This window comes from Salvia hispanica, chromosome 3 (genome assembly GCF_023119035.1).
Source record: "Salvia hispanica cultivar TCC Black 2014 chromosome 3, UniMelb_Shisp_WGS_1.0, whole genome shotgun sequence".
Taxonomy (NCBI): Eukaryota; Viridiplantae; Streptophyta; class Magnoliopsida; order Lamiales; family Lamiaceae; genus Salvia; species Salvia hispanica.
In genome coordinates this window covers 3,345,373-3,358,853 of record NC_062967.1, presented here as the reverse complement: position 1 = coordinate 3,358,853, position 13,481 = coordinate 3,345,373, and positions in this window count along the sequence as shown.

Sequence of the window (13,481 nt, the reverse complement as noted above, 5' to 3'; positions counted from 1 at the left end):
AAAATGATTACTTTTGGTCAAATTCCATATCGTCTTGCAACATAAATCGTCAGTAAAAATTACTATGAATTTTACTCCCTCCGTCCCCGATTAATTGTCACTATTTGACCGAACACTGGTTTTAAGAAAATGTAAAGAAAAGTTGATTGAAAAGTTATGATATCGAAATCCATTTTTTATATCGATTTTATAATAAAGTGTTAAATAAGGATTTAATTGAACGTGATCTACTTACCATTTATTAAAAATAAAATGTGATAATTATTGTGTCTAAGGCATATGAAAAATAATATGAGGTCGAGATTGCCAATAAAGTTTATCAAAAATATCAACTCACTTAGCAAATAATTTGACCTAAATTTGCCCTTTTGGATAATAATTAAAATTCACATGTTTTTTGAAAAGATATGAAGAGCTAAGAGCACTCCAAACCTGCCCCCCTTATTTCCCCCTTATTTCTCCTAACTCCTGTACATCGCGCCACATCACACCAAAATTTATCCCCGCTTTTACAACTTTTACCAACCTCTGAATGGTTTCTCCCTTATTTCTCCCTTATTTCTCCCTAACTCAACATTTCATTTTTACATCATCACTAATTTAATTGTTTTATTTTAATATATAATAAAGCTAGCTTATTTAATTTATAAGTACAAAACAAATAATAAATAAAGTTCGTTGTATTAAACACGGTACACATTACAACGAAGAAAAAAAAAAAAAAAAAGTACACGAATGGAAAAAAAAATAAAAAAAAAATTCAAAGAAAAAAATAAAGGGCAGTGGGCGCGTTTCTATTTGCCCACAATTCTTCATGATATCGTGTCAGTAATGCTTGACGGGCCTCCTTCGGTATGTCCATGAACGCCGGAACCGTTCATGTTCGTTGGCGGTACACCCGGCGGCGGACCCCGCCGAGACACCTGACTGATGATGCAACACTTGTCAGCAGACGCTGAGGACGCTTCGTGTTCATCTTCGATGATCATGTTATGCATGATGATGCACGCATACATGATATCGAATATCCCCCGTAGAAAAAGCGCCGGGCTCCTTTACCGGAAATCGCGATCGGAGCACCCCAAATGCCCTCTCCACACCCTTTGCGCGCAGACTCTGCGCTCGGGCAAAATACCTTCTTCTATCTCCGAGTGGGCATCCGATCGTCTTCGAAACACGGCCATTAGTGATAGATGCCGTCGCCTGTAGTACCCCATGTTATGCACATGCCATCGTCGTGAATTCAGGAGGGGCCTAACCCGCTTGATCCGCTTGTTGAAAAGGGGCGAGGAATCGGAGAACATTTAGGTCGTTGTTCGACCCGCCATACCAAATAAGCATGCCAAATCCAAAGCCGTTGGTCGGCAACGGCTTCAAGAATGATGGTGGGGCGCGTACCTTGTAGCCGGTGCTGAACCGGCCTCGCCACGCGGCGGGCGCTCTTCCACCGCGTGCATACACCGATGCAGCCGAGCATCCCCGAAGCCGTGGGGCCTCCAGCTGCCAATCCAGCAGAACCGGCACCAGGCCCGGCGAGCGAAGGTAGTGCTCCCCAAATATCTCTCGCACGCCCGACGTAAATTCTTCAGCACTCGTTGCTGGGCCGTCTCGCCGCAGCGCAAAACTCATCGAACATGTCGGCGGACCTCCGTATGCCAACCGCCGGATGGCAATAGGCATTTCGTAGGGGGGATAGTCCGGCTTCCCGCGCGCCTCGCCGGAGCCGGACCCGGCTAACGCTGCGACAACGATTAACAATGCTGCGAAGAGGAGCGGCGCATTTCGAACCTGCGAGAAATACATCTGCTGATAACGGGTTCCTCCGCGAAATAACGGGCGAACAGCCGATCGTGCGCACCGTGTGGTCGCGAGGATGTATCGGGCGCCGCGGATTGGCCGCTGGGGCGGCCGCGTATTCGAGCGATCTCGCTAGCAGGAGATATAGTTGTTGATCGGGTTGTTGGCGAAACCCGCTACATCCCATCCGGGGACTGAGGTACCTCTTCTTCTAAGAAGAATGTGATATTTCCTCGTCGGATCGAGCACGAGACGATGAATCGAACTCATTTAATAAAGACGGAGAGAAAAAAGATTGAAAATTTGGAATGAAGTTTGGGGTGATGAATGGAGGAAGAGGATGAAATATTTATGGGGTGGAATTTAGAATATGACCGCTTGAAGGAAAAAAAAAATTTTGATCATCGCCGATTATCGCCGAACAGCTTCCCAGTGGCCGGCGATGATCCGGCGATTTTTGGGGTAAACGCCGCTGGCGTAAATTCGAGGAAATTGCGAAAAATCGCCGAACTCCCCCCAATGGCCGATAAGTCGGCGATATATCCGGCGAAAAATCCGGATTATCGCCGCCGCCATTGGGAGTGTTCTAAGATACTTGATATACTTAGTGAACATATGACAAAATATTTATTTTTCATACAAGTTTTTTCAAGTAACAGTTGAGTAAACGTAGGGTTTTATTTTAAGAAGGATCAAGACGACTAAAATAGTTCATACGTAAAATTAGACTGGTCAGTCTAAATTTTTTAACATATAGATATTTGAACATATGTAAATTGGGAACGTTACCACGACGGTCATTGGCCGATCAAGTCGAAGGATAGTGCTCGATCTCATTTATTAGTAGGGAATAGGGGTTTCCATTTTCTTAGAGAAATTCTGAAATACCTCAGCATTAGATAAATCCGAAATCTGATAAGTCAAACCGGAACTAATTAATTGTCCCAACAAATTTATCTCCTACAAATTACTTTCTATTTGTATTTTATTCTCCAAGGAGAATTCATTCACAACCTAAACATTCTCCCTTTTTCTTTCATTTAATTGACGCTCAATAATTGACCACCCGAACCGGGGTTTACCCGGGTTCAAAACGGTCCAACGCAGACTGGTTTAAGATGCCAAACCAGACGACACGGTGCCGGTTCCCCCAAACCCGGGTTTTTAAAAACTGGTATAATCCAGATGTTCATATCCTTTTGGTTTTTTTGTACAAAATGACCAGAAATAGAGAAGGGGATAACAGCCTCGCGGATAATTTTTCCCCCTTTCCATTGCTTCAAAAAAGCCAAAGTCAATGGCCGAGGTCCGACGATAATTGATAAAGCATAAAAAAAGCTAGCACGTATAATTTAAAAAAACCAATCTAAACTTTATTTTTTTAAAAAAAAATTCTTAAAAATTACATTTCCCATCGTAGGATAGAGGGACTGAGGTTACCATTTTGATCCGGATTTGGCAATAGACCTAAATTGATCATGTTAAATGGTTTATTATTTCTTTGATGAATTATTTTTTTAAATAAAAGTTTCCCATTTTTTAATTAACTAACTATGTTTTATTATTTTGTTAGGGGGGGGGTTTGGGGCTTTACTTGCCATTATAGAACACAATACTTGGTAGTATAACTAATATTCCACCCCAAAATTTTTAAAATTTTTTTTCTTCTGATCAATCAATTAATCCAAGTAAATATGTTTAAATTTGGATTTTCATGTTTGGTGAAACATAGAGTTAATTTCAAAAAAAGTTTAAAAGATAACCCGCAATTTTTTTATCATAATCTCTATTTTTTTTTTTTGAAAATGTAATGATATTATTGATATGATAGTCAAAAAAAATATTGGGCACCACGTTTATATTCATAATGAAACCCCGTTTTTGAAAAATAGAAAATTTAATTGAGAAAACCAAACTTTTATTTTTATATGTTCAAAAATTTCACAAAAAACAGAATATTCAAAATTTTTTGATTATTTTAACAATTTAACAAAAAATAAATTAAATTTTTTAATTTGGGAAAAATTTTATCCATAGATGGTGGGTTTCATGGGGGAGCCAAAGAGAGATAATGTTAGTCATCATAAAATCATTACATTATTATTTAAATTAATTTTTGAAACCCGACTTTTAAAACACATGTTTCCTAAAACTAATTTATATTGACAAGGACAATATAACTTGGGGGATAAGAGTTTTTATTTCGAAGGATGAGCCCGGCAAAGAAAAAAAAATGCAAAATGTATGAATTTATTTGAGTCTTTTAAACAAAATAAATTTTTAAAATATTTATAATTTTTTACAAAAACATAAAAAAATTTTAAAAAAGATTTGTTTTTTTAAAATTTTATTAAATTTTCACGCTATTTTGGTGGCCGCGCACTAGTCGCTATATTACAGTGATCGGGACCTTTTCCGATGCCCGGGAATAATGGTTTAGTTTTCCAGCTGAGATCTTTCAATATAAATTTTTTTCCCGGAAAAATTTTTGAAAAAAAATTAAATATGGATTTGTTCACAAGACAAATTTTTTTAGTGCAATTAAATAAGATATGGAAACTAATAAATCACACTCACGCGGTGAACTAAAAGACATCTTCACGTTTTTTGTATTGATTGAAGATGTCATTTAGTTTACCAATAGTGTGTATGATTTATTAGTTGTCATATCATATTCAATCGCACTAAAAATTTGTCCTCGCGTACAAATCCAAATTTTATTAATTTTTCAACAATTTACTCAAATAAATTTAGATTGAGAATCTCACGCCGAATGAAGAAACTAGAATCCCACAAACATTTTACTCTCTTAACATCGTAAAAGTGTTTAATACCGATCACAATGTAATATTGTAGCTAGTGCACCAAATTCAACCATCGACAAGAATAACATGTAAATTTAATCAACATTGAGATAAGATAAAATATTTATTAGCATATTACTTCTACGATTTTGTCAAAATTATAAATAGGGATAATAAATTTATAGTGATTAAAAACTCACAAGTAAATAATCATACATTTTCTGCATTTTTCATTCCTTTTACGTTCAAATACTTCATCCATTACCGCAAGAAAACTCTTAATCCCCTAAATTCAACGATGTGTCCTACTAATATAAATTAGATCTATTAGGAAACATATGTTATTATAGAGTCGGATTTCAAATAGGCAATTAAATAATAATGCAATGATTTTATGACATGACTTACATTATCATCTCTTTGAGCATCTCCCATGAATGACCCACCATCATAATATCGGATGAAAACTTTATTCCAATTATAAGAGTCTCGAGATTTAAATTTGCTTATAAATTGCTAAAATAATAATAAAATTTTATCATATTCTGATTTGTTACTCAATTTTGAAAATCGGCTATAAAAATCAAGAAATTTAGATTTGTTCTCAATTATATTGTCCAAATTTTTCAAAACGACGTACTTTAATTATGAATAATCACGGTGATGACCAATACGATTTTTTACTATCATTTCAATACCAGATACATTTTCACAAAAAAAATTATCACAAGATATATGAGAACAAAATTGGGCGGGTTAAAACAAAATTTGATCAAACATCATGATTTCCTACAATTAACTATTTTCAACCTAAAATAATGATAAATCTCAATAAAGTCGCATATTTGAAATAGTATGTTACCTGGATTAATTGATTGATCCGAAGATAAAATTCCTTCAAAATATTGAAGTAGGATATTAGTTGCACTATCAAGAAATTTCCCAATTCTATAACACCACAAATTACGACTACATCATCCTCCACCCTAACAAAATAATAAAACATCAGTTAGTTCAAAAATAGGAAACTTTTGTTTTAAAAAATAATTAGTCAAAGTAATACAAGTCAAACCATTAACATGATCATCCAATTATTACTCCATCGCCAAATCCTGGATCAAAATGGTAACCTCGTGGAGTCCCATCTATACAAACTTGATTGAAAATGTAAAATTTAATTAACTAGCAACCTATTTTTAATTTAATAAATAAATAAAATTTATATTGATTTATTTTATATACGTACGGCAAGCTTTTCGTGCTTGATCAATTATCGTGAGAGACACCATCCCCATTGACTTGGCTTTATTGAAGCAAGTAGCTAGACCAAGATATAGTCACACAAGCGTGGTTTGCACATGTATCTCATTTCTCACTGTTTTCTGTAAAAAAAATCAACACCCAAAATATGAACATTTTATTACCCCCAAAATAACATATAATACTGAAATATTTAAATTTTATGTATAAATGACTTTTTTAAATACAAGTTAAGTATTTATGTATAAAAACAATGAATTGTTGTTAAAGCCATATAAAAAACACAATAAAAAAATAAATTTAAAAAAAAAAACTAAAAAAACAATAAGTAGCTATGAAGAAATTTTAAAAAACACAATTAAAAAATAATCTGAATAATAAAACATCAAAAAAAAAATTGACAGTGACTATCACATCACACCATAGAAGAAAAAAGAGTTGGTGGCCATGGAGGACCTCCACTACCGCCATTCTTGATTGACCGATGAAAGGCGAGCAGAGAAAAAAAGGGCTAAATTTGGTCGGGCAGATTATAAAAAACAGGCCAAAATTAATTTTCCTAACAAAGGATTGGTACCAAAAGATGTTGACCTAATTTTGCTATTTCGGTTTATTTGGATACCAAACAGCACTAACAATTTATGATTTTTTTTCCCAATAAAGTAATTTTTTCTAAATGAAGATTATCTTTAAATTTTAGATCTGAAACGAACTACTACTAAAGTCAATGATGCGGGCTACCACAAATACACTAGCTAAAGTAAGAAAAAATAACAAAATTTTAAAATTGGGATGGGATGTACTATCATTACGCATGTGATGTAGTATAACTGATCTATCATTGTTTCAATTTATTATTCAGAACTTGAGATAAGAAAAACAAATTCTAGTGAAGGATGAAGTTTATAATAAAGTGAAGTTAAATTTTAGAAATCAAAATTTTAACCCATTTTTGCAACGAAACATGAATAGAAGAAAAATAAGCAGACGAAGATAGAAAATTATGAGAATTGCTTACCTTCAAAACACCCAGCTGCAGCTGCAAGCAGGTAAAATAACTTGTTAGTCACATTCACATATTACATCTGCTTGCAAAGAAACAATAAATAAAGAGAAATAGATGAATATTTAATTCGTTTGATTTTAAGTTAGCAAATTTTAAATTAGAAAATAGTAGTAGGAGTACTACTTATTTTAGGCATTCAGTATGTAAAAGTGAAGATTCTGTTTATAGGAAGCAGAAATCCAAATAAAAAACAGAGAAAACATGCAAATTAACTAGAGATCTGAAACAGCTAGAATAAACGCTGGAGCTGAAGAAAGGAGGCGGCAAAGAGATGTTGTGTATATTTTGCAGAGGGGAAGGAGACAATTTGAGACAACGTGTTAGCGAATGATGGCAGAGAGTGTGAGGAAGAAGAAGAAGAAGAAGCTGAAAGTGCAATTCCAGAACTACCTAATTTCAGAGAAAATAACACTATTTGGGGGCGAGAGCTGCGATTAGGCCCCAATTTGAAAATGAGAGATAAAGACTTGGGATTTTATTCTTTTACTACTTGAATTAAATTAAAAAGGGAGGAGAATGTTAGGCAGAATAAAATATACTACCTCCATCCACCAAAATTTGTCCCACTTTGACTCAGCACGGATTTTAAGAAATGTAATGGAAAGTGAGTTGAAAAAGTTAGTGGATTATGGATCCTACTTTTATTTATTAGTTTTTTATAATAAAATGTGAGTAAGAATGAGTTAGTGGAATATGAGGTCCACTACCAAAAATAGTAAAAGTGAAATGAGACAAATTTTGGTGGACGGAGGCAGTACATTTGTTGGGACAATTAATTAGTTCCGGCTTTGACTTATTTCGGATTTATCCAATGCCAGTAATTTCAGAATTTCTCTAGGACAAGTGTAACAATGAGATCGAGCGTTATGAACTATTTTAGTTTTCTTGGGCCTTTTTAAAATAAAACCCACGTTCGCTCAATTGTGGCTTGACAAAACTTCTTTTATAAAAAATAAATGTTTCTTCATATGTTTATCAAGTAGATCAAGCATTTAGGTCTGCTTATCTTTTAAATAACTAGTATTACACATGTGCGATGCACAGACTAAAATATTTTTAATCGAAATCAATTAAAAAAATTAGGAATCATATCATTATATAAAAATTATATATAATCAATATGTATAATACAATGAATTATTGGTGAAAAAATTTATGAACTGATAATTTTGTATGAATGAATTACACCAGATCATCAAACCAAAATGTATATTCACCTACTTTCTTTACTTATTCAGTTTTAAATATATATTTTATATAAATTACTATATATCAATTGGGCAACTTATACTTTGTGTTATGCAATCTTCTAATCCACATGAGTGTTCCTATTACTTTAACTATTATTTTAATTAAAAGAATATCAAATTTCTTTCTTTTTTATTTCTCATTTTATTTGTTTATTCTATTATACATCAAAATATATTTATTTAAATTCATAAATTTTCGAAAAACACATATCTTCTTATTTAAGACATTAATTAGTTTATTAAGATTAAATTAATACAGTGTATAACTTAAATATAAAAAATTTAAGAAATCCCATAATAACGTAACTAATTAATAAAGTATATAAATCAAGAGCAATAATATACTTATGTAAATAATATATTCCATTAACAACTTTGGTAATCAGTTGATGAAACTCATGTATTGAAATACTCCTATATAACTGAATGAAGCCCTAACAAATTAAACCTAATGTATAAAATTGTGCCTCCATATCACAACGTCTTCTTCCCTGCGACGTCTCCTTTCTAGAATTTTGCCACTGCGCTTGGTCATTTATTTTATTTATACATGATGCGAAAATATATTAAATAAATTGGCTACATTCAAACCCCAAAAATATATGACTCCCTGAAAAAAAAAATGAAACTAACCACCATAAAAATAACATTACATGTACAAAGTAAATCATGAATAACAAAAGACCATCAATTAGCGAAACAAATATGTATGAATATGTGTTTGTAACCTCTATTTATAATAAAAATAACATTACATGTACAAATTACCAAAACAGTTATCTAAGTTTGTCCAGCATTCAAAACATTAGCCTCAAATTTAGAAGGCATATAACACATTATTCTGCACAAGAAACTCACAGTAGCACACTCACCAAACCGGTCTCTCACCAGGCAAGTACGAAGGCGACCCGCCTTCGAATGGCATGAATGTGTGGAAGAAGAAAGTGCTATGGGAATTCAATTTTCTCAATAAAACTGACAAAAAAATTACTATCAAAGTTTAATATTTCAATAGCATTAGTATAATGGTATTATAATCATAAATTTCTCAATTGAATGCACAGAGTGAAAAGCCATGAAGTCGATTGGAGTTTTTTTAGCTATCTGATTTTAAAGACTCACTTACCGTTATATTTCTATGGAAGAAGAAAGGCTTTGGGAGTGGGAGTATTAAACTAAATATCTAGATAACCTCCCACTCACTCCACTTAATCACACTTTTAAAGCCTTTAATTATATATTTTTAATTTAATATAATTTTTTAAATTAAATGGCAATCTTGTAAATTTTTCCAAAACTCCCATTTTATATATTGTATAGATATGCCAGATTTTAAATAATAATAATTATTATGGAAAAGGAAAAATTTAGGTCAAATTCTTTGCTAAGTGAGTTGATATTGGGCGATCTCGTCCAAAAGTATTACTCCCTCTGCCCGCCATTAGGAGTCTCATTCATAGGCGGCACGGGTTTTAAGAAATGTTAAGAAAAGTGGATGGAAAAAAGTTAGTGGAATAGAGGTCCCACTTGTTTATGTTAGTTTTAAATGAAATGTGAGTGTAATGAGTTAGTGGAAGATGAGACCCTATTACCATTTATGACATAAGTGAACCGGGACTTCTATTCGCGGACGGACTAAAATGGAAAAACGGGATTCCTATTCGCGAAGAGATTATTTTTCATATGCCTTAGACACAATAAATTAGACCCGTGAGAAATATATAAAAATTCATAGTAATTTTTATGGACGATTTACATTTTAAAGTTGAATTATTGGTACAAGTAGTGTTCCATCCCATAAAGCTCAGGAGATTTGATCTCAAATATTGTAGTAGCTGATAATTTTGTGACAAAAAGTAAAATTGTTTAACCCAAATAGTATTTCTTTAATTCTTCACATATTTGTTCTATCAAAAATGGGGTTCAATAAGAATAGTGGTGTATGAGCATCTCTAACCACATACTCTGGAATTCGGCACTACAAAACATAATCTAACATAAATAAATGAATAAAAGTGGGTCCGAGTCCACATTCATGCTTTTTGGCAAGAGCATGGACTTAGGGCTGATAATTTTTGTTACGACACGATAACACGACATGAACCCGCACGAAATTAACACGACACGAACACACACGTATATGATTTGGGTCCTTATAGGGTCGACCCAATAAAAACCCGAAGATAACGGGTTGGGCCGGGTTTGGGTTACACGTTAAGAAAAAAATAATTATTTTTATTAATTAAAAATTATTAAATTTTAATTTTATTTATTTTTGTTGATTAAAAAATATTATGCTTTAATTTTAATTAATTAAAAAAATACTATTATACTTTAATTTTCATTAATTAAAAAATACTATACTTTAATTTTTTATGAATTTTAAGAAAATATTATGCTTAGATTTTATTAAAAATTATTTTTTTTAATTATTTAATTTTATTATATAGATATAATATTACTATACTGATGGGGTTAGGAGCCCCTTGCACAGCGGAAGACTTGTACAAAACAAATAAATCGAGACATGGATCTATTTGACCGATTATGCGATTAATCAATTCACATGTTAAATAGATAATTGCATGCTAGAACGCAAATAATTCATGCTCTAAGAAAGTAAATCCTAAAACATGAATTCTACGATTTAGGGTTATCGATTTGATTCTCCAAAGAATCGTCGATTGCTCGCGCCTTCTCCACGTGATGATCTTCGATACTAGACCACGGATCTTCTCTCTGGTTCCCGAACTGTATCTCGATATCAGGGTGGGATGATCTTATCAAAATACCAGGACTCGAATAAAGAAGACAGAAGAAATCCTTCTCCAATTAGGAGAGAAATTCGAACTCCTCTAGGTAGAGGAGACGAAAAATATGAGTAATAAAAATTATGATTTCTGTCTCTTTATTCTCCTATTTATATTAAGTTCCTTTTAGGCCCAGACAGGGATCTATGGAAGGTTTTGGATACGGGCTCCCCCAATTAGCTTTTTACTAATTAAATTGAATCCATAATTTAATATTGGAATATTACGAGCAGCCACTATAGAAGTAATGTTGAACTCTCCCCATCCAAATCCGAAATTACAAGTAATCCGGGTTTCCACTTTGTCTATTATTTATTTCCCGCGCTTAAGATATAAATGTCCATTAATTAATTAATGTCTGCTATGGACTTAATTAATTAATATCTTATTAATTCCAAGAGTGGACTTAGCAAGAAACACTTATTTATTATTCATAGAGTAATAAAACTCCAACTGGCCAGTTTTCCGAATAATAAAACCTTGTTTGAGCTCCTCTTGAGGACATTATCAAACGAGACTCACCTCGTGCACGATTCAACATAATAGCAATCCTAGCACCGCTAGATATTAATCACCACTACCCAATATATCAGGATTATTGGGTTGCGAAAAACCCTCACCATTTGATAAGTCAAAGTAGTGCATAATCAATACCGTATGCTCAATGCTAACATATGTAGATTAAGAAATAGTATTTTATCAAGACCTAGTCTTTCAGTAGATAGCATAAAGACACGTCTTCTTGTTAGATCCGATTCAGTGCTATACCACACCAATGTCATCTTATTTCAATAAGGCTTAGAAATATGCGGACTGACATTGCAACATTTCACGATAGGTAGCCAAAGCCTATCTAGGTTGTGAAATTCCTCTTTTTCTTTTGCAAAGCATTGCATAGATCTGACCGTATTACCTTAAAGTGGACGACGCCCACAACCGGTCTACTAAGCAAAAGATTTAGACTTTGTTTGCTTTTTATACATTTAAATGTTTATAAAACATCTTATAAATGCACAAGCAAACACAATGTAATAATAATAGTGATTCTATTCGTGCGAGAACTGCTCGAATAATACTGAATCGGGTTAAAAATGGATTGTAGAGTTTTACGTATACAAACAAGATTCTATTCGCGCGACACTGCTCGAAACATGTTTTTTAGTATACCAAACCTAACATATACTTCAATTTTATTATTTTGATTAAGAAAATGAATATTTTAATTTGATAATTTTTTATTTTATCATGTAATATCATGTTTAAATCGTATAAGAACATCATGTTTTAGTCGTTATCGTGTCGTGTTAAGCTAACTTACTAACATTAACAGAGGGTTGGCTTTTTCCTTGGGTACACGATAACACGGATGAATACGACACGAATCCGTTGGATTGGGACACGATAAGAATCCGATGATTTTAGGTTGGGTTTGACCTTATTGGGTTGGTTCGATAATAGGTTGACACGATAACGACCCAACCCGCACGATCTGACAACCCTAATGTGGATGCTCTTATTGATAACCCTAATTCCATAACACCAAATCATATTGCCAACTTAGTATTGATAAGACCATGGGTACAAAGGAAAAACTTCTGTTGCCGAATTGAGGAATTCGTCGCAATCCCTTTCTCTATCCCAAGGTAGATTAATTTCTTTAATCAAATCGATCTCTTTCTTTTGTTGGCAAGGTTATGCTTTTTGATTTATTGTTTATTTCGCTAGAGCTAAGCGATATGAATATGATATTATTAATGGGGAGTGAGATTGGGGGATATGAACATCACTCAATTAGGGATTTGAAGTTCTCATTAGTCAATTATGGAATTCTTTTTTTTTATTGTTGCTTGCTTCACAGATTCACAGTAGCTAGCTCCTGTTTAGATCTGACAATTGATTATTTAATTGATTGAAAGAGGCATACTGCTGATTGGAGTTAAGGTTTCAAGCACAAACTGAAGAGGCTATTACTGAACTCAATTACTCCAATTTTTTCATATAATACTGTGAACTTGCAAGTGATTACATATATGTGGATTTAAAAGCATATTGCTCACTTAATATTCTTCCCTGCACATGATCAGCTTAAGCAGCAAGTGTTCATCACCTAAATAATGAAATGCACTCGTGGATTGTCTGTTCATATCTTCATTTACATATTCTCTCAATCTTGCTATACAAGACTACATGTCCCCTGAATGTTATGCATTTATATCGACTTGAATCTTAGCCCTGAATCAGTATGACTTGTATATGTGTGTATGCGTTTGTTTGAGATTCATCACTCGCTCGCAAACAAATACAAGAGTTCTGTTGGCAGAAATTTTGCATCAGTGAGCCGGTCAAGTGAAGACGACTTAAGATAGAAACTATATTGCATTGTATGTTTCCAGGAGTTAACCAGTGTCGTTTTGTTAAATCCTTGAAACAGAGTGGGATGTTGCACTGTTCAAATCCAGAACATAATAAAAAAAGTATGCAAAGTTCGTTTGTA